The following is a 19688-nucleotide window of genomic DNA, read 5'->3' on the forward strand; positions in this document are numbered from 1 at the left end:
CAACGGTCGCGGCGGCGGCGGCGGGGGGTGAGCGCGGGGCAGCCCGGCTGGGCAGGGTCGTGTCCTCCCCCGCCGCTTGCCGTGGGGCTGCTGCCGGGCGGGCGGGCGAGGGGGGCAGGAAGGTGCCGGCCCGGTCCCCTTGCCGGTGGGAGGGTGACCGGCGGTGGCAGCGGCTGCTGCAGCCCGGGGAGGAGGAGGAGGAGAGCTGGTTCACCTCCAGAATGAACTACTCTGGCGTGACGAGGCATTTAAATATTTAAGTGATTTCTAAATTAAATCCACGATTGCGTTGAATATTTATTTCGGATCGCGTCTCTGCCGCTCCTTTTTATTCCCTTCCCACCTTCCACTTTCCTTTGCTGACAGCACTGAGATGATGTGATAAACCAAGGAGGTATCCAGCTGCTGTCAATACAGTATTTGTTCTTGTTAATGGAGATTCTAGTGACATATGTTTTAGAGGGAATATACTTGTCGGTTTATATTCCCCTTCCAAAGCAGGGGTGTGATATTCAATAGGATAGGCAGCTACCAAATGATAAGCGGATGATGTATATGCAGAACTGGGGAGAAAGAGATGAAGCGCAAGTTGCTGCCACAGCATGTGATTTTTGCAGTGACCACTCTGAAGCCAGGTGGATGTTAGGGCTTTTTTTTTTTTCTTCCATTTCTTTCTCTTTTTACTAGGAAGAGAAACAAAATATAATCCATTTACTTTGATAGTGATTGTAGGGGCAAAAGAAATATTTCCCTCCCCAAAAAAACCCCAAACCCATTAGTTGTGGGTCACTCCTAAGAAGGATCCGAGTATGTAGGAAAGAAAGGAGGGGGACATGGGTTTGTGGTGTCAATGTTGAGAAGAGGACAAAGGGTCCCAGTTTTATTTTTGATTTCAGACCCCTAAGTGGAGGGTGCTTGTGTGTTTCTAGAGGGCAAGTAAGGATGAGATCTCTAGTGGGATTAATCCCTCATGTAAATGAGAGAGAATATTTGACCAGTGACAGGGAATACTTGAAATATACCTGTGAAAAAGCTCTGGCTGTTTCTTTGGAATTGTTGAATGACCAGCTGTCCTTTACAGAGAAGACTTTGTATATTTGGGTCATTTACGAAATATGTCAATTGCAGTGAAATTATATAGATGTATTTTATTATGTAATAACTTTTCCTATATTGAATTCGTGTGACTTATGTTCTTTAATATAAATATATTGAAACATTTTCCTACAGTCCTAACCTAACATACATATATTTATGCATTTTTGAAAATTTATGCATTTTTTACTGGAATGGGTGAGAGGAGTCTTGGAAGGCAGAATCAGATAGGAAGAAGTTGATGTAGTTTGTTTTTTTCTTTCTCTGACCTTTTTTTGTGTTCTTCATATAAACTAAAGTTTATAAAATTGTTTTGAACAGCCCCACTTTTATTGTAATAAAAACTACCAAGGAGCATTTCATGCCGTTTTGTATAGAGAATGAAAAAGGATGGTTGTTGTCTCAGACAGCATACATGTCAAAAGGACAGTCTAAGATAATAGGAGATGGATACAGAGAGATGGTGGGTGAAGGAAAAAAATGGAGCACTTTTGGTCAGCCTGATGGATTCTGAACACTACCCCAGCTGTTGTCAATTTATCCAAGCAGAATGACAACAGAGAGCTTTAACGGGAAGGTGAGAATGAAAGAATGAAATTGTGTTATGAGTGTTGACTGTGATGTGCATTATGGGTCACAGCATGAACATATTTAAATTTTAAAGAAGTGTGGATGGAGAACATTGGCTTGGGAGTAGGCTTCAACCTTTGAAATGGGCTGAGAGACCATAAAGTGGGATTATTGTAGAGAAGAGGGCCAGTATGAGGCGATTCTGGATTTAGGGATGCGAGTGTCCTTGTAACAGATCTGTCAGTGAACTCACCTCATCTTCATAGTGCCAGAGATACATAAGCTCCTGCGCAGTATCTATACATAAAGCTGTTTTTTGCTTCTCTGCAAGAGAGGAAATAGGTAAACGGATATAATTATTAGTTAGTTGGATATTGGTGTTTTTGCTTCTAATAGTAATAATTATTCCAAAGCTATTACATCCAATTGAGACCAAATTGTATTCAAAACCAGTAGTCTTGGATTTTGTGGTGAAGGTGGACTTGTGATTGCTTGGAAGCATGTGGAAGAATAATCACACAGAAAAATACATCCAGGAAATTACAACCACAAGATGTTTTGTCATGGGTATTCTTGAGATGTCCTAGAGGAGGCTCAGAGCATGACTGAAATCTGAACTTGATCTGCAGAATTATAGGCAGCATGGTAATGGGGGCATTGAAGGCATTTCATTTGCCTGTATTTGTCAGGGGACAACTGCTCCCTTTTAATTTTGTACTGGTTGGTACTTTGTGATTTTATTGCTAAGTATAAAACTTTTTGCAAAAGTCAGTGGAGGCATTAGGTCAGTTTAATAGCCAATTTGAAGGTCAGTGCTAAGGTGAATGTGTTTTCTCTCTTTCCCCCAATGGAAACATCATAGCAACTTCGAAATAATCGAGCAGGTAGTGTCTTACATGTGGAAATTGCTAGTTCAAAGTAGTAGAGCTGTGGTTATTGCAACTCATTTGACTTCTGTGTAGGAAATGAAAAATCTGTTTTTAAAAATTTTGGCAGTGTTTATCCAAATTATGATCGATACTTGGTGAGCTCAATTTATTTTGCAACAGGAAATGTTGCATAAATTGTTACCCTTCCATTGAGTCTGTCATACAGTATGTGAGCACATCAACGTAACATTTTGTGGAAAATGATAAGAAATACAGCAAATGCATAATAAGTGAACCTGCAGCAGTGAAAAGACAAGGCTACTGTTTGAGCAAAAAAAGATTTTTCATTCGTTGATCTTCAGCAATGGTTGTTCTTTTTAAATTTTCCCACTGGGTAAGTTGGTCTCTCATCCCTCCAGCCAGTCAGTTGCCTAGCAAGGTGCTGTGTTTTTCAAGAAACACTACTCCATTAAATAGGAAAATAAATTGATAGAAGAAAAACTTAAAGTACAATTTCAACTTGCATGCTACATCAATTAGTTTAATAAATTAGCAGTGATTATGATTCTACTTTAATAATGATAATAATAATAATAATAAAAAATACAGTTTTAAGCATTAATTGCTTACGTTAATTTGCTTGTGTTACTACAGAAATCAAATAACTTTTACTGCCAAAAAGATCTTATTCTTCTAATAACTTAGAAAAATTCTACAGTTATTCTATGTCATACTTTTTAAAGAGAAGAGAAGATATGTATTTTTTTTTTTATTTAGGAAGATGTTTTCATAGTGTCTGACACAATGCCAGTCACAGGTTAAATTTTGTACTGTCTGTTCAAGTCTAGGTACTAGTGCTGTGTCCTCTGTTATGTAGTTGAATCTAAACTGTGCAACAGAGTAATTCTGTACAATTTGATTATCTGATCTACTTGATGTTATAAAATAACATATTTCTAGTCTCCATGGATTTATATGGGTTTTTCATAAAAAGTAGAGAGTAGTTATACTGGACAGTGTGTTGTGTTCACAAAATTTTACTGGTATAGTAATATAAACCTAAGCACGATCTTGGCCTGTTCAGTTTCTTGGAGTTTGTCCTGTATAAGTCTGTTCTTTGGCTTATTTCTTGTGATTTCTCTCTTCTAAAAAATCAGCTTTTCATTTTGTGCAGCATGTGGAGCTTTCTAGAGTAACTGAATGCTTATGTCTGTTTACTCTTTGCTGGAAGAGTTGGAAAAAGTTGCCAGATGAAGGCATTTCAGCCAGTAGGTATCTATCAGGAACAGGTTTAGGGTGGGAAGAAGTCTCACCACCAAAGTTAGCATGCAGAATTGAGTGAAAAGTGAAGCCCACGTTCCCCGCTCAGCTTTCAGAAGGAGTGTAGGACTTCTGTGTGCTGTGTTGCCCAGGTTCTTCTAAAAGGCTCTATTTCCTAGTTTTTCAATATTATTATGCTTTACTTGTCAACTCTAGAGACTAAAAAGGAAGAATAAGCTTTCGATTTTCCTTTCTTTGTAATCTTCAGGGTGCCATGACTGTTTTGTTTTATGTATAGAAAAACAATTAAAAAAATAAAAAAGAAAATACTGCCTTTTGGTGTTTGTGATAGGAAGGATGGAAAGGGGATTTTAATTTTATTTAGAAGTACCTGTTTTCAGTGCCTGCTGATAGCTTTAATCTTCATGTCTATTTAAATAAAGCTACTTGTTTCTCAGTAATTTTACTACAGTCCATAAGTTAGTTTCATAGTTCTTTTCCAGGTATTTGTTATTTGTTATTTTGACCTTCTAAGCAAAACCAAGTAGCTCTCAGTTTGCAAGCATCTTCCAGTAGGTTGAACAAGAGAATAAAGCATATATTAGCGTACTCATTTTAGACTACAGAAATGTTCATCCTTTATAAATACTAACTAACTTAGTGGTTACAGCTTTATTAATGTGCTGTGAAATTTTTTGGAGTTTCTTGTAATGACCCTTATCAGTATGTAACTTGTGCAAGTATATGGGAAATTGCAGTTGTTACTATGGTTTATAAACAAGTTCAAGGAAGATCTCTAGTCTCTGTACTGAAGATGAGATGTGCATCACCCTAAGAAAGGTAACTGAGTTAGATTTGTAAAATTTAACCATCAGAAATGTATCAAAGGAATGTTGTTTTCAACCTTTCTGTTACTTCAGCTAGTTTATTTTATAATCCAGCTCTGGTGAAGAGGTGATTAAGCTTAGCATTGATTGAACACTTGTTCTGCAGGCATGAAACTGGATATTGATTAGCTCCAGTGAAATTAGTCCAGAACTTCAGGAAGACGCTGACAAGTTGAAACTCTTAAAAAATACCAGGAAACTAGTCAAATGGTGATAATGGATGAATGGACAGTAGTACAGTCACAATATATGCCCATCAGTAAATGGCTGTACAAATTATTATTGCACATCTCTCTATACTCAGGGTTTATGGTGAGCTTATTGTTGGGTGAGCTTAAGTGTAGTGAGGATAATTTAGGTATAGGACCATCTTTTCTGTTTCCTTTTGAGTTAGTGTAGCTGTCAAAGTTGGTGAAGTATTCATCGCTCTAGCAGTCTACTTTTCCTTTGCATTAACCGTGCTGTGTTTTTCCAGAAAAGCTAATTTAGTGTATTTAATAGTGTCACAAGTTCAACCTGGTGTTCAGGAAGAGCAGGATTGATTCTCTATTGAGTAAATGTGAAAACAGCGTGAGCTGTCTTATTAGTGGTAATGGGAGTTGCTGGTGGTACTACTGTATATGTAGGTGGGAAAAAAGACTTTGTAAATAAGCAATTTGCTAATACAAAATAAGAGTCGTAACCCTAAATGTTAAGTTACAAATGGCTTTCTAGTTGTTCCCTTCTGTAGTTTATTTTCAGATTGTGGTAACTGAATAATATTGATCAAGAACTAGAATTCAGAGTAGCAAGCTTCTGCATACTACACTTAATAAGCTCTCTAAAATTTATTGTCTGTTACTGATCTTTTATTTGCGCTTGCAGTTATTAATCCTTGTAGCTTAGTGCTGTAGGTTGTAAAGCAGGAAGTGGTGTACCACCGTGGTGCACCATGTAAGACAAGATCTACTCTAATCAGTACTTTCAGCAAGTGAAACCTTACTCTCATATGTTCAGCAGAACGTTTTAGTGAAGACAACATTAAGTGCTGTGTTTTGCAGCAAATTTTCAGTAGAGTTTGTATGTCTAAAGTCTCCTGGCCCATTTGTCTTGTTTTTTTTCAAATACTGTATTTTCATACTTAATTGTGCACCTGAAATTAACCTCTTGCTTATTAATATAACTTCTGTAAATTTTGTTGGATATTCCTACCCAGGACTTTAGTCATTGGGGCTACTCATACTTTTATGAAGCAAAACTGCATGTCAGCAGATAAAGCATGTAATCACAGCACACTGAATTTAATTTTCCTCTTTTCAGGATTCTCACAGGTTAGGTTGGCAATTTTTTCTTGAAGACAGTGAACTGGTATGTTCTTGGAAGTGAGTTGTGCCTATTTGAGTGAGAAATCTCAACTTTTTGGTTCCCAGGTGCAACAAACAAGTTGCTCTGTCAAATTTATAGTGATATGCTCTGAACTTTGGACTATATATTCTATTAACTTTTTCTGTAGCTTATTTCCCAATAAATATCATGGTAGTATCTATTCTTAATAGTCTTTCAATTTAAAATACAAGTGCTTGTTTTATTATTTGGGCTTAATGCTACAGTATCAAAGTTGTTTTATGCTTGGTGAATTGCAGGATGAGGAAAAAATATTATTTGGTTTGAGTTTTTGGCAGCCTGTGTGTGTTTGGTTATACACACAGTCAGCTAGCTTTGTGGTAGACTTGTAAATTTAGTATTTTTATTTAAAGTTAAAAACTCTTATAGGTAAACATCAGTGTTTTTATTAGGGTACTTTGTAACTTTTTTAAAAAATTACTGTGTTAGTATTTATGAACTCTGTCAAACTCTTGGGAATAACTTCAGGGTCTTTTTCTGTTTTTGAGCTGGCTGCTGTTCTGTTAAAGTTGATTTATGCTATAGATCATAAGAGGTTTTTAGAACTGTACTCTTAGAAGATCAGATCAGAGCTATTAAATTGCTATTTCAGCTGATATTATTAATAGATTTTAGGGAAGTCTGAGATACTTTTATTTGAAGATTCTTTTTTCAACCTGCATGCCATCACTCTAAAAATTATTTTAATTATTTTCAATTTTAAAACTGATATTTAAACAAAAAAATAGATAAGCTTATGTTATGAACTACTGTTTGTGTACCTATCTGTCATATGAATTATTTTGGAAATAATTTGTAAAACAAGCTGATGATCCTGATGTTTTATGGGAAAATTATTGGGAGGCTGATAAACATTGTTATAATTTTCATTATTCTTTTTGGTGAATCTTTTTTGGTAAAGGATTACAATAAACTTTGCAAGAATTTGCAAGATTTTGTTTTTTAGTGTCAATATAAATAGGTTCACCAAATTAAATAAAGGAAAGGAAGCAGTTTAAATTTGGATTTCAGAGTTGAAGAAAATCATATCACAGCTACATAGAATAAAAATTGCAAATGTTTGCTTTTGAGTGGCTGATGAGAGGAGAGTTTGTAAAAGATTTTTACTTGCTTGTTCATGTTAAATACAGAATTTTACTGATGGAAATGAGGTTTCAGAAGACTTATCCAGTCTTTTCAGCAGTGGAGAGCAGCTAGCAATTTACATTTTGTCCATTGCATTGCCGACTGGGTGGCTCTGGCAGGAGCTCTAAATTTTGTGCTGGGTCAGAAATCTGAAGAGGCATTTGGGTTGAGATTTATGAAGAACTACCTTAACAGTCTTGAGATTAAATGGGCTGCCTGCTGGATCATGCTGAAAAATTTGGTTTTTTAGATTTGGAGACTTAAAATTGCTAAGTGTATAAATTCTTTTTACCCACTTGGAAACCTTTGGAATGGCTAGAAATTAAAGCAATGCCTGTCAAAAGCTACAAATATCAGGCTTTGCTGCTGTTTAGGGGCAAGATTGTTGAGCTGATCTAACACCTTTCTGCTTCTGGTGCTGCTTATATCCTTGTCCTGGAGCAGGTCTTTATCTGATCATGTATGAGCCAGTTCAGTTAGCTAAACCAAGAGAAAACTAACTTGGCCAAGAAAAGCATTGTGTCTTTGCTCAATGATGACGGGAGGGTGAAGAGAGGGAGGAATAAGGTAGGGATGGAGTGGGACCATCCCTGCTGAGGGCACTAAGCTGTTTGATTGATTATTGTAAGGTAAGAGAGTCAAGTTCTTCAAGATACTAGGCATCAGCTAGTATTCCAAACTTCTGCGCAGCAGCAGTGCTGCTGCTTGGGCCTGAAGGGGAGTAGTGAAAATGTTGTTTCTGCTCCCCTGTGGTGAAAACTGAGAGGTAGGGGCTGATACTTGCTAAACATGAAAGTGTCGTGACTGATAAGTAATTTGTGACTTTTGAAAGCAGTGCTTGTCTTTCTGTATAGTTGTGTCTTGTAGAACAATAAAAGTCTGTTCTTGGTGCTGCTGCTATTCTTAGCAGATAACGATATATAAACACAGCTGAAATAGTATTTTTGAGTCTGAGATTTTAGTCTGTTTAACTAAGAAAATATAGGAAGTAATTTATTACTGAGTAGTCTAGTATGAATTCAAAGCACCCTAATTTATTTTGATTTGCTTTAATAATAATGATTAAACTATATGTTTAATGAATGTACAGTGCAAATTCTCAGAATTATTTTGAAGAGTGTGCTTTTAAAATGTGTGTTTGAGAGATTTTGGATTTTGCAAAGTTTTTAATTCACTCTAATTTTTTAACTAGGTGGTAAGTTCATAAGTTGGCATAAGAAGTGGAGCTTGTCTTTTTTTTTATAAGTGACAATGGTTGCGTCAAAGTGCGAAAGTTGGTTACCCGCCTTTTAATTGGGTAAAACAATAGGTTTGTGGCAACTTGTATGAAATGTAAATATGTTAAATGTCCCAAATTAAATGGCTATCTTGAATCAGTTAGCATGGGTCTAACTGTCTGGACAGTGTGTATGGGGCAGCACAAAAAGAAGAAAATCTCTTCTATAATAGAATCCTAAGACAACCATGCTGTTACGGAAGCTTTACAATAATTTTCACTTTTTATAAATATATCTTAAAGGGCAAATTAAAAAAGCCAACCTCTTACCTATTACACTGCTAGTAGCAAAATAGGAGGCTGAGGTGGGTGAGAGACCTGAGAGAGTTTGAAAAATGCCTTGAAGAAGAAGCTGTTATTTTTTACAGAGTAGTAATAAATCATAAGAATATGCAAATAAAGTTGTGAAGCATATGACCTATGTATACTAGTATTCCAATTTTCCTGGGTCAAGTACACATATACTAAATATAGTTTCATGGGATATTTGTAGCATATTAAGGCCCTTTATTTAAATTATGTTTATAAATTGTATGTATTATGCAAGACAGGCTTTTATGAACTGTCTTGACTTGATCAACAGCTGGATAGATAATTAATGCTGAGATATAAATTATTTAACCACTTATATGTTTATATAAAAAAGATATGTTTCATGAAATGACCATGTGGGGAATACCGTGCCAGTAAACAACTTGTCCTCTGGAAAGGCTATGCTTAAAAGTGCCATAAAGAGGATTTTGCCTTTGGTTATTTTCTTATGATGAAGAAAGGCTAATATTTTCCTTGTATTTCACCTTCTGTGAAATTTTCTTACCTTTTTTTTTCAGTTGTATCTTATGTTAGTCATCTGGAGAAGAATAAGAGATTTCTTTGCTCCTGCTGAAGTCTCAAAGTATCGTGTTTTACTATATTTAGCTTCTTTTCTAATCAACATGTTCAGCTTTTTAATATTCAGTGTATTATCTCAATCAGATTTTCTGTGTGACACCTGGAAAATGAAAATAATACTTAAGAAAATATCTTTCTAGTTTTAAATGAATTATTAATAAAAGAAAAGCCAAAACAAACCCCTAAAACCAAGTGGCATTTTCTTCCATTTTCTGTGGCACCTGGGAGGCTGTATATTGATAATGGCAATAGTAGGAGTTTCTGTGGTCTTTTTTCTGTAAGCAGTGTGATGTTTTATCATTTGAGGAGGAAAGTTGTTCTGGAGATAAAGCACCAATTTTAGTTCTGAAGTTTGGTTTGGGCATATATGCAGAGTTACTATACAGGTGCAACTTCAATACCCCTTCTGATAAAGGGGATTAAAAAGAAATGCTTTTTAAAATTATTTTTTATTCTATTTTTTTTTAGGGAGAGAAATGATAGTGTTCCTGTGGTATTTTTTAACTGATTTACCCTTTGTTTTCAGGCATCTTTATGTTACCCCATGGTAAATGCTGTATGCAATGGAACTCCCAGGATAGCTCTGGTCGGCCAAAATTCTGCAAATGGTATTTGTTGTTTAGGTTCTGTTGGAGATGGAAATGTTAAGGTGTGGAGATTGAAATGTGAGGATTACTCAGTTGGGTTTTTTGTTTGTTTTGTATGTATTGTGTTAGTCATAGTACATATAAGTGTTGTGTTGTGGTTTTTTTCTAAACAAATAGAGGCCATTCTTTTCCTTACATGCCTCTGCATAAACCAAATCACAAATTGAGCAATCAGCTACTTCTACCTAATTATTTTGGTTGTAAGTAATACAGCTCTTACTGATGCTTTTTGTCTCTAGATCTAGCAGTTTTCAAATCAGGGCAAGTACTGCTTTTGTTTACAAACAAAGTGGAAGGAATTCTGTTTTGTTGTTGTTGTTTTTTTTCTTTCTTTTTTTTTTCCCCCAGAATGTTTTGGTCTGGATTTCATATGCACTTAAGGCTGTGTTTGAACACAGCCCTTCAAGGATTATTTGCTGCTGAATGTATGGGGGAAGCAGGGTGGTATTTCCTGTGTTTCAGGGACAAGCTGTTGAGAAAGATGACTGGAAGACAGTGTTTGCCTGTGAGTAGGAATGTGGAGGATTAGAGGTTATGCAGTTGGTGGGGTATTCTGCAAACTGAAGGAGAGAATTGCTTGTCTAAAAAGCAGCTTGAAAATTCCTGCTTTCTCTGTGCCTCTGTCTTTCAAAGCCTCTCTATCATTCATATTGTGAAACTCTTCTTTTCTTCCTAGTATAGTTTTATTTATTGCCATAGCTAGACAGGTCAAGAGGAGGTGCAGCTCTTTAATTCGTTTGGGTATAGAGAAAAGCCCTTTTTTTTATGATGGTAGTAGAGCTTGCTGAATGTACAGTTGTAGCAATCTGTTAAGACAAGTTGAAAATGAATGAATTCACATTAAAAAAAAGAACGCGAGACAGCAGAACCTTTTGTAACAGAAAAGGCATTCAGCATTTGAAGTATTATTTTGTTATATCTCTGATGTTTCTATCTTGTGACAACAAAGAACTCAGCATTGTTAGAGCAAGAACATTGTTGAAATTGGGTGACTAAGTGAAGTCTGAGACTCATTCTGTGTCATAATTATGGTGAATGTAAATACAGAGGTGGGGATTCTTCAGATCCTGTAATGAAGCACAGAATTGCTGTGAGAGGAATCTTGCGTTCTTCCAAAAGTTTGCAGTGTCACTTTCTATTTTTATCCTGTAATCTTTCATGTCTGTAACTTCAGTGTAGCACTGAAATGCTATCTAAATATAGTGAAGTGAGTAGACAATACATTACAATAAAGTGTTTATAGGTATGCTGTATGCTTGTAAGTTGCAGGACTGCTGTTGGTGCAGTTTGAGTAGGCTGGCTTCAAGACTGCATTCAATACTTGCATCCTCAATGATGATGTATTTTATAGCGCGGTGCTCATGCCATTGTGAGAGTTAGCAGAATGCGTAAAACTATCTAATACTGCTGCTGTAGTTGGATAAGATGAAATTTAGCCTATGTAGGGAACAGTCTAATTCCTAGCTGCAGAATTAAAACTACTCTTTTACTGAAATATTTGTGAGCTAATTTAGGTTGTATAGCAGGAAGGAATTGTTATCACTATTTGAGACAACTGTAGTGGATATATGATTTTTCTTTGAAAATTGTGTGTAAAAAATTGACTTTTAAGACTATTGAACGTGAAAGAGTTCATTAGTAGGAATTTTGTTAGGTGAGGATAATAATGGATTGTTCTTCTAAGTTTTATTGGGCTACTCTGAATATGGCTGTTGTAAATGAAAAAAAGCAGTACCTTTTGGGCTTCTGACAAGAGGTCTGTGACGGGTAGTGTCTTGTCTGTCCAATGTGAATTCTTCCCACTCTGTAATACTGGTTGGAGAGAAAAAAAAAAGGTGTTCCATAGCTTTAAAAAAAATGTGTTATGGTTGGAGTGACTAAGGGATATCTATACAGGTCTTGGGCAGAACAGTACCAGTAACAGATCTGAAAGGGCCTGGTGGAAAGTTGGCTCATATCAGACCAACAGAGCAAAGAAAAAATGTTTGCATATTTTTGAGAAATAATGTTAAAATAGTGCCTGCAGGTTTTTTTTGTGGTAAAAAAAAAATATCTTTGGTGGAAGCTAAGGTCTGGAACATGATCAGTACGTGTGCAAAGATGGGAAGTTGCTAATTTCTGAGCATTGCAGATGCTCTATACTACTTTCAGACACCTTGTCTGATTCATTCATCTGTCCTTTTCTGAAGCACCCTTTCAGCTTTTGTGATAACCAACTTTTTTTGGGACAGATTTGATAAAACTTCATGTGCCATTGTATGTGCTGCTTATCTTTCATTTTATAATTTCTGTCAAGTTTACAGAGCTCTGTGTTGTGTTGGATCCCAAATAACTTGATTGTGTGATTCTTTGCAAAATACGCTGATAGAACCATGTCTTTGGCTGCTGGCCCTGCAAGGTCCTGCACTGAGATTTGCTTCTGGATGTTGCCTAGGATATTGCTGAAATTGTGTTTTTCAGAAAGTCTTAGCATGTAATTTTGTGTGGTGTTCACATGAGCTGTAGTTAAGTGCTGTCATTTAAATGTTAGAAGGAACGTAAACTTTTTAGAAACTCTTGTTTGTTATTGCTGTTGTTCTCATAGGATTGGTTGTGTTCATTTAAGTTTATTAACCTCCTGTGCTCTTGATTAAAGAAGCTATTTGGTACATAATCTACTTTGATTGGGTAAATCAGTAAAAACAACCATTTAGAATTCATAGAGCTTATGCTGAGGTGTCTAGTTCCATTATTTTGGTTATCAGGTAATGCCAATGCTTTGCCGTTTGAAGACAGCAGTCTTAAGCATTCACTGTGAAATCCTTTATCCCGTTCTGAAGGAGCTGTCAGAAAAACACAGTCTCCAGCCTCATCCTGACTTGCTGTTCTGAGCTGTTGTCCTTTTATAGCTAAGCAAGAAGACCCTTGCCACTGGTAGACTGCGCTTCAAATTCTATCTCTTCTTTAGCAGACAGAAAACTCCGTATCACTAGAGAGAAATTCTGGAATGACTGTGTCCTGCAGTAGAATCATAGTGAAATGTCCTTATATTGCTTTAAAAAATTGTGTTGTCACTGGTATGGAACAGTCTCTTTCTGGGCAATAAGCACTGCAATTAGTGTGAAAGTAGGTCATGCTTAGGAAAATGTGTGTGTAAAATACAGATCTCACTGGAAATAATTACAGAAAACTTGATGCTGTGGTGTCAAGTTATATGCTGCAGGTTGAATATAGCAACTTTGCTTGCTGTTCTTGAGCTATGTAGCAATTCACAGAAGGTCTACTTCTAATTTTGAAGTAAATGGACTAAAACTACTGGTTAAACTGGGAAAAACAGAATTACTACTAATTTTTTAAACTGTAGCAGCATAGCAAAGTTTGAATCTATCTTACATTAATAGGCTCCTACAGTCTTATGTGTTGGGTTTTTTTTGTGTTGACAGCTCTATTGCAAACATGAACAAAATTTATAAACTTCTAAGGAAGTTTTTTCTTTTCTAGTAGTTTACCCTTGGGAATTAGGACTCCTCTCTTATAGAATCATAGGATAATTTGGGTTGGAGGGGACTTTAAAGATCATCTAGTTCCAACGTGCTGCCATGGGCAGGGACATCTTCCTCTAGGTCAGGTTGCTCAAAGCTCCATCTTACACTTCCAGGGTGGGGGCATGCCTTCTTCAGGCTGAACAACCCCAGCTCTCTCAGCCTGTCTTTGTAGGAGAGATGCTTCAGCCCTCTGATCATCTTCATGGCCCTCCTCTGGACTTGCTTCAAGAGCTCCATGTCCTTATGTTGGGGACTCCAGAACTGGACACAGTACTCCATGTGGGGTCTCATGAGAGCAGAGTAGAGGAGGAAAATCACCTCCCTTGATCTGCTGGTCACACTTCTTTTGGTGCAGCCCGGAATGCGGTTGGCATACTCTTGGGAATATTAACTTATTTTTATAAAGTGTTCACTAGTTACTCAAGGGGTGCAGGACAGACATCTAGATTTTGGCTAACAGTGTCTGCATAAGAGGCTAAGGTCCCCTTCTCACTCTTCCAATATTGTATGTTTTCCAGCAGTGTAGTAACGGGAGAAAAAGGTGACAAAGGCATTATTTGCCGGAAAGGTGAGCAGATAGAGCTTTCAGGGAACATAGGGAAGAAATCTGTTGAATAAGAAGGTGCTGGTTTCGCTTATGAGTTTTCAGAGTGAACTTTTACTAGCTTTCTTTCACTTCTTTTTGTTGATCATGGTTGTTTAGTTAGACTTCATCCTTGGTTCAGCTGTGTCAAGCCCTTATAATGCAGGCAAGGAAAAAGGTCTGTAAGTTGCTAGTACTGTTGTGATTTTTCACAATCAGACCAGAGTATATTTGTTTGGTCATGTAATGGGGTGCAAATGTGCATGTTGGGTGATAGGATTCTGGAATGTAGCATTGGAGGAGCTGGAAACTTTGGCTTTTAGGTGGTTCCACAACAGCCAACGAAGGCTATCTTGTTGGTTTGTTTAAAGGCAAAAAAAGAAAATGGGAGAGATTGGAGAACCTTAAATGGAGGAATACAAGAAAGCCTCTTCTGATTTTTTTTTATTTTTTTTTTAGTTCTGTGCCACTGCAGATCTCCCAGGTTCTGCTTATTTTGGACATAAATCAAGGTTTTTGAGTTCGAGTATGGTGCTGGTATTTCTGTTGCCTCCGAGAGGAGTATGGCGTGTTGCAACTGTTGTGTGAAGGTTTCTTGTATTGATCTCTACTTTTTTATACAAAATAAAAAATATTTTTTAAAAAATTTGTAGTGGAATGAAGAAACTAGCAAAGCTGGGAAATAGCTCAGATGTTACATAAACCACTGCGACTGGATGATGTTTTGGGTAGCTGAAATAGACATCCTTTCTTAGAACTGAAAGATTTTGTCAGAATTTGGGAGAGAGGGAGAGAAAATATGTTCATCTGATATTGATAAGGAGACAGCAATTGATGCAAATAACATTTTTTGTACAGCAGAATGTAATTACTTTGTGAATGTTCTAATTTCTAAATGCAACTACATCTGAAAAGTAACTTTTGCAAATGCTACAATGACATTTTATTTTTATCAAATAGATATAAAATAAGAGTTGAACTGAATTAATCAGTGAAACTTACACATACACTCAGTGAAAACTCTGCACGGTAAAGTGTCCTTGGTGAATGAAGAATTGTAGCACAGCAGATACATGAGATAGTAGAGTTAAGCCTGCTGATCTTTGCTGTTTCTGAGGTTCTTCAGTCAACACATTTGTATTGGTGTAGTCTCTTATGGCCACAAATTTATGTTGGTTTTGTACTGGTATTAAAGCCAAAATTGGCCTTGTGTTTGGAACTCTAATAATAATTATATTGTTGTATGAACTAGTAGACGATCCGCTTTTCTCAACTGTCTTAATTGCAGAAGAGCAGAGTACAGTGAAGCCTGCATTAATTAACAGAATGAGCAGTGAGTCTTAACTGCACATGAGGAATAGGTTTCTCTCACTGCTGCTTCCTGCTCTAGCAAGAGCTACCTGTGATGCTATAAAGCAGTGATTAATAGCTATTAGAATAACTACACGTTAGCTACATTTTGTATGTAAACACATTTGGATGCTGTCATGCTATTCAGTTTCTTGTTGTCAGTAATTTTAAACAATATTATTTATGTATTGAACAAACTTTGTCATAATCTTACCTAGTAGGTTTGTATGAATGCAAGATGCCCTAGGTTTTTTTGTGTAAACAGAACTTTGGCTTTGATTTCAAAGAATAGGAGCTTGCCGGTTTTGATTAGAGTACTGGTTGTCTGTGCTTGTGAAGTATGGAAATAAATGCTAAATTTGATCCTGGTGATGTTTAAGGGAAACAGATGATAGATTTATTGCATTGATATTGGCAGCATGAAAACAGTGCTGCAAGTGATTAGATGTCAGGGAAGATGTATTTGTCCACAGCTATAGTGTTATATTTTTCTTTTGTATGCTGTAGACTAATATTCTTGTCATACATTTCAAACCAGTGAGTTAGTTTTGCCCTCACTGGCAGCTTTAAATGCAGTATGTATTGCTTTTCCATTTAGGAGGTTAGGCTTTATGTATATTTCTTTGAAAGGTAGCTTTCCTAGCTGTTAATCAAACCTACATTTTGAGGCTTTTCACAGAAAGAAAAATATCAAATGAATCAACCACAGCTTCAACTTAACATGAATGACCTGATGTTGACTGCAGTGGATTATTGATGCTGAGTTTAAGGTACTTTTAAAATTAGAAAGTCACATTTATGATCAAGAAATTCTAGTTCACTAATGCAAGAGGAGTCATGTCACTGTGAGACTAACATGCCCTGTTCTTCACAGATGACACAATGAGTTGTCAAACAAAGTAGTTTAATTCTAGTTACCTGTTGAGATAAAGTCATGTTAAAATTATTGTGAAGTAAAAATATTCTATCTCCAAAGTGTAGAGCTGCCATTCCTACTAAGTTGTATGCCAAATTACCAGTCCCACTAGTTTTGTTGCTTCCCCTGTTTCATGGTCTCACTATATCTTGCTGCTTGTGTATTCTTTTGAATAAAGAATAATAGAAAATCGTCAGAGAACTTATTAGTGGTTTTGTGGAAGGGTTTGTGAGGAAGTTGTTTTTCCCATGCATGTCTGACATTCCTATCTTAAATTTTGTCTGCTTCTCTTTCTTGACATTTGATTAATTCATAATATTTGGGGTGTAGAGCACATGTAAACAGGCAAGGTGGCTGCCAACTCTCCTTAATCTTAAAATAGATACATAGGGCAATGAAGTGATCAAGCTAGCCCTCCCTCTTCCTAAAAGAATAAAAGCAGTGATGACACAAATGAGCAATTACGTAGACGAAGATGTTTACATGTGGAGATGAATAATTTAGAGATTATAGTATTACAGCTGACAGAGAAAAAAAAAAAATCTATCCTCAACTCCAAGTACTTTGGAGCTCTGGCACCCCTAAAGATGGGGTAAACTGGATTTCCCCATGTTCAGTGAACTAATATAGTACATCGATCCTCCTGCCCATTTGAAAGGAAAATTTTGAATTTTTTTTTTTTGTAGTTCTATGACATTTATTTTTTCAGGAGCTCGAGGGTTCTAATTTCCTTTTGTTCTAACATGTCATTGATTGCTTCAGCTTTTTCATGTCTGTTTCATCTACACATTGTAAGATCAGCTGCTTTAAAATTGTATGGTACATGTTTTTTGTGCTGGGAATGAGTGGTTCTGGTAGTCAGGTAGTAATAATGGGTGTTCTTTAGCAAGTGAGTATTTAATGAGGTAGTCTGTTAAAACAGAAAGCTATTGTATTTTTCACTGGCAGTTATGTAACTTTTTGGCATGATTTTGACATAATTATTGGATTAATGATGCTCAGTTTTCTTCTCAATAATTTTTTCTCGCTTACGGAAGAACCTCAGAAAGTACTTGGATGGACGAAGCAAATGCCATCTGTGCAGTTGAATAAATATGTGTAAAATATTTAATTATGTATGAGGCTTTCAGTAACTTTAAGGAATTCAACAACAATTAAAATGGAAAGGATGATATAAGAGCTCAGTCTTATGTTTTTCTCAGTAAAACTGAAGCGTGCTTTGTCAATATCGCAGTTGGCTACATTTCATACTGAATAATGCAAGCTTGTTGAATTCTGGTATGCAGCTTTTGTTCTGGAGGTGGCTTGAAGCTAATGGAACATCAACAGAAACCTGAGGTGTTTTGCTTGGTGGTCTTAGGCAAATGCCGGCTTAGATTTGTAGTAACAGTAATCAAATGAAACAACTGATATATTGATTTCATGAAACTAATGTGTCTCCTCCTTAAAATTTCACTGTTACTTTTTTGTCACAAACATTAACTACGAGTTTTGTTTCACTAAACAGTAATGTTTTAAAAAGTAACAAGAGATGCTGTATATGTTAGGGAAGTGATTATTAGGTTCTGGAAACTCCTTTCAGTGTAGTTTGTCCCAGGTCAAACTCTTTTATCTCAGCTTCCACTTTGACACCTAAATATTACTGTGTAAATGCATTGTACGCTGCAGATTTGATTTGAGTGTGAATTGAGATGTCTCCATTGAGAACTCTCTAAGAGAGAGGTTTAGACTAGTTGTGAGTGATAGTAGGCTTAGGACTGAAAGGCTTTTTTTTTTTTTTTTTCCTTCTCTAATTTCAACACTAATTATTAATCTTGGAATATTTTTTTTTGTCATGTTGGTATTAAAGGCAGCAACTTGTGTTAATGTTATGTAATAAGAAACACAATTTCTTTATCAATTCATAGGTCCAGACTTTTTGTCTCATCTAATAGAAATTTTTGTTTAAGTTTTGCTAGCCCAGATGAAAGCGTTGAACTTCCAAGTTGATGATGGCTAAAATATTAAATTAAAAAAAGGTAAATAATAATAATATGCTTTTAGAACTAGAGCGGGAAAGAAACTTAGCTCCAGTAACCAGCTAATCTGCCAGAAGCTTCTAGCACTTCCTCTCCTATACCACTTCCAGACCTCTCTCAGTTAGCTTTTTCCAGTTAATAAGAGCTATATTTTTCTTTTTTTATGTGTTATTTTCTTTGAAATCTTTTCTTTGAATTTGGTAGCATTGCTAGCATTTGTGGCATTTCTTCTTTCATCTAGTTGAGTTGATATTCTGCAAATATTACTCTACTGCTCCTGTTGCCTCCATTATTTGTTTCCTTGTAGAATTTCTTTCTTAATTAGTACCTGTCTTTTTGTACAAAATTGTTCAACTTAACAGTGGCATAACAGACTTTATCACTCTGTTCTGGCTGATCGCACTTTGGTGTGGGAGAATGCATTAAATTCTCAGTTCTTTTCTAGCTCTGCTTTTTGTGCTCCATAAGCATGAAAGATTTCCTTTTATCATTCATATAACCAAATTATTTTGGCATTTTGCCTACCTTACTGCATGTTTTATTTTCTCATATTCCCCTTGCTCTCCATTCAATATAATTTTTTCTTCTTTGTAATTTGTTTTCGTATTGGTTCTATAAATACAAAATCTGTATTTTCCTAGGCAGGGGAAAAAACATTCAGAGGTTTCATTCATGAAGTAAAAGGAAATCTTGCATAGTCAGCAGTCCAGGCCATTTCTTGTGCAAATCTGGTGATGTAGCTGTGCTTTGTAAATGGAACCTTCAGAGTGGCTAGAAAAAGTGATGCCTGGACTCTGCATCCTGATAGGAAAAGTAGCCATCTTTGCACTTTATGCAGGTTAATTCCACATCCTTTCTAATACTGCAAATTTGGGCTAAGCAATCTAATAAAAAACGAGAAATATTTTCAAGTGAACATTTGTATCATCATTCCTAAGCTGTGTTAGACTTAGTGTCCATCTTTGTAATGACTGTCATGTGGAAGTGGCAACTTAATTCTCCAGTGTCAGAAAGCAAGCACATACTATTGCACTGTGTTATAGATGCCTTTTCTGACTGAATTTGAAGTCTCTGCATTTGTAGCTGACTTGAAAGACTTGGATCTTTTCTTGTTACCTAAAGGCACCCCAGCTTTGTATAGAGTAGTTGCTGTAGTCTATGTTGTAGCTCTCAGACTTGATCCCTCCTGTGAAGTATTTCCATCTAGTCTACAGTTTTGTTTTGTTTTCTGGAGGAGGAAAACAACTGTTTCAGTAGCGAGTGCTTCCTACAAATGGAAAACATCTTCCAGTGG

At 36.2% G+C, this 19688-nt stretch overlaps 1 protein-coding gene across 12 annotated transcripts in view; it reads left to right on the top strand.

Moving 5' to 3' along the window:
- ABI2 (abl interactor 2) overlaps positions 1-19688 on the top strand; it is a 58494-nt gene that overhangs the window by 206 nt on the left and 38600 nt on the right. The gene's annotated exons all lie outside the window — the stretch shown is intronic.

The sequence above is a fragment of the Apus apus genome, chromosome 6 (genome assembly GCF_020740795.1).
Source record: "Apus apus isolate bApuApu2 chromosome 6, bApuApu2.pri.cur, whole genome shotgun sequence".
In the NCBI taxonomy this organism is placed as follows: Eukaryota; Metazoa; Chordata; class Aves; order Apodiformes; family Apodidae; genus Apus; species Apus apus.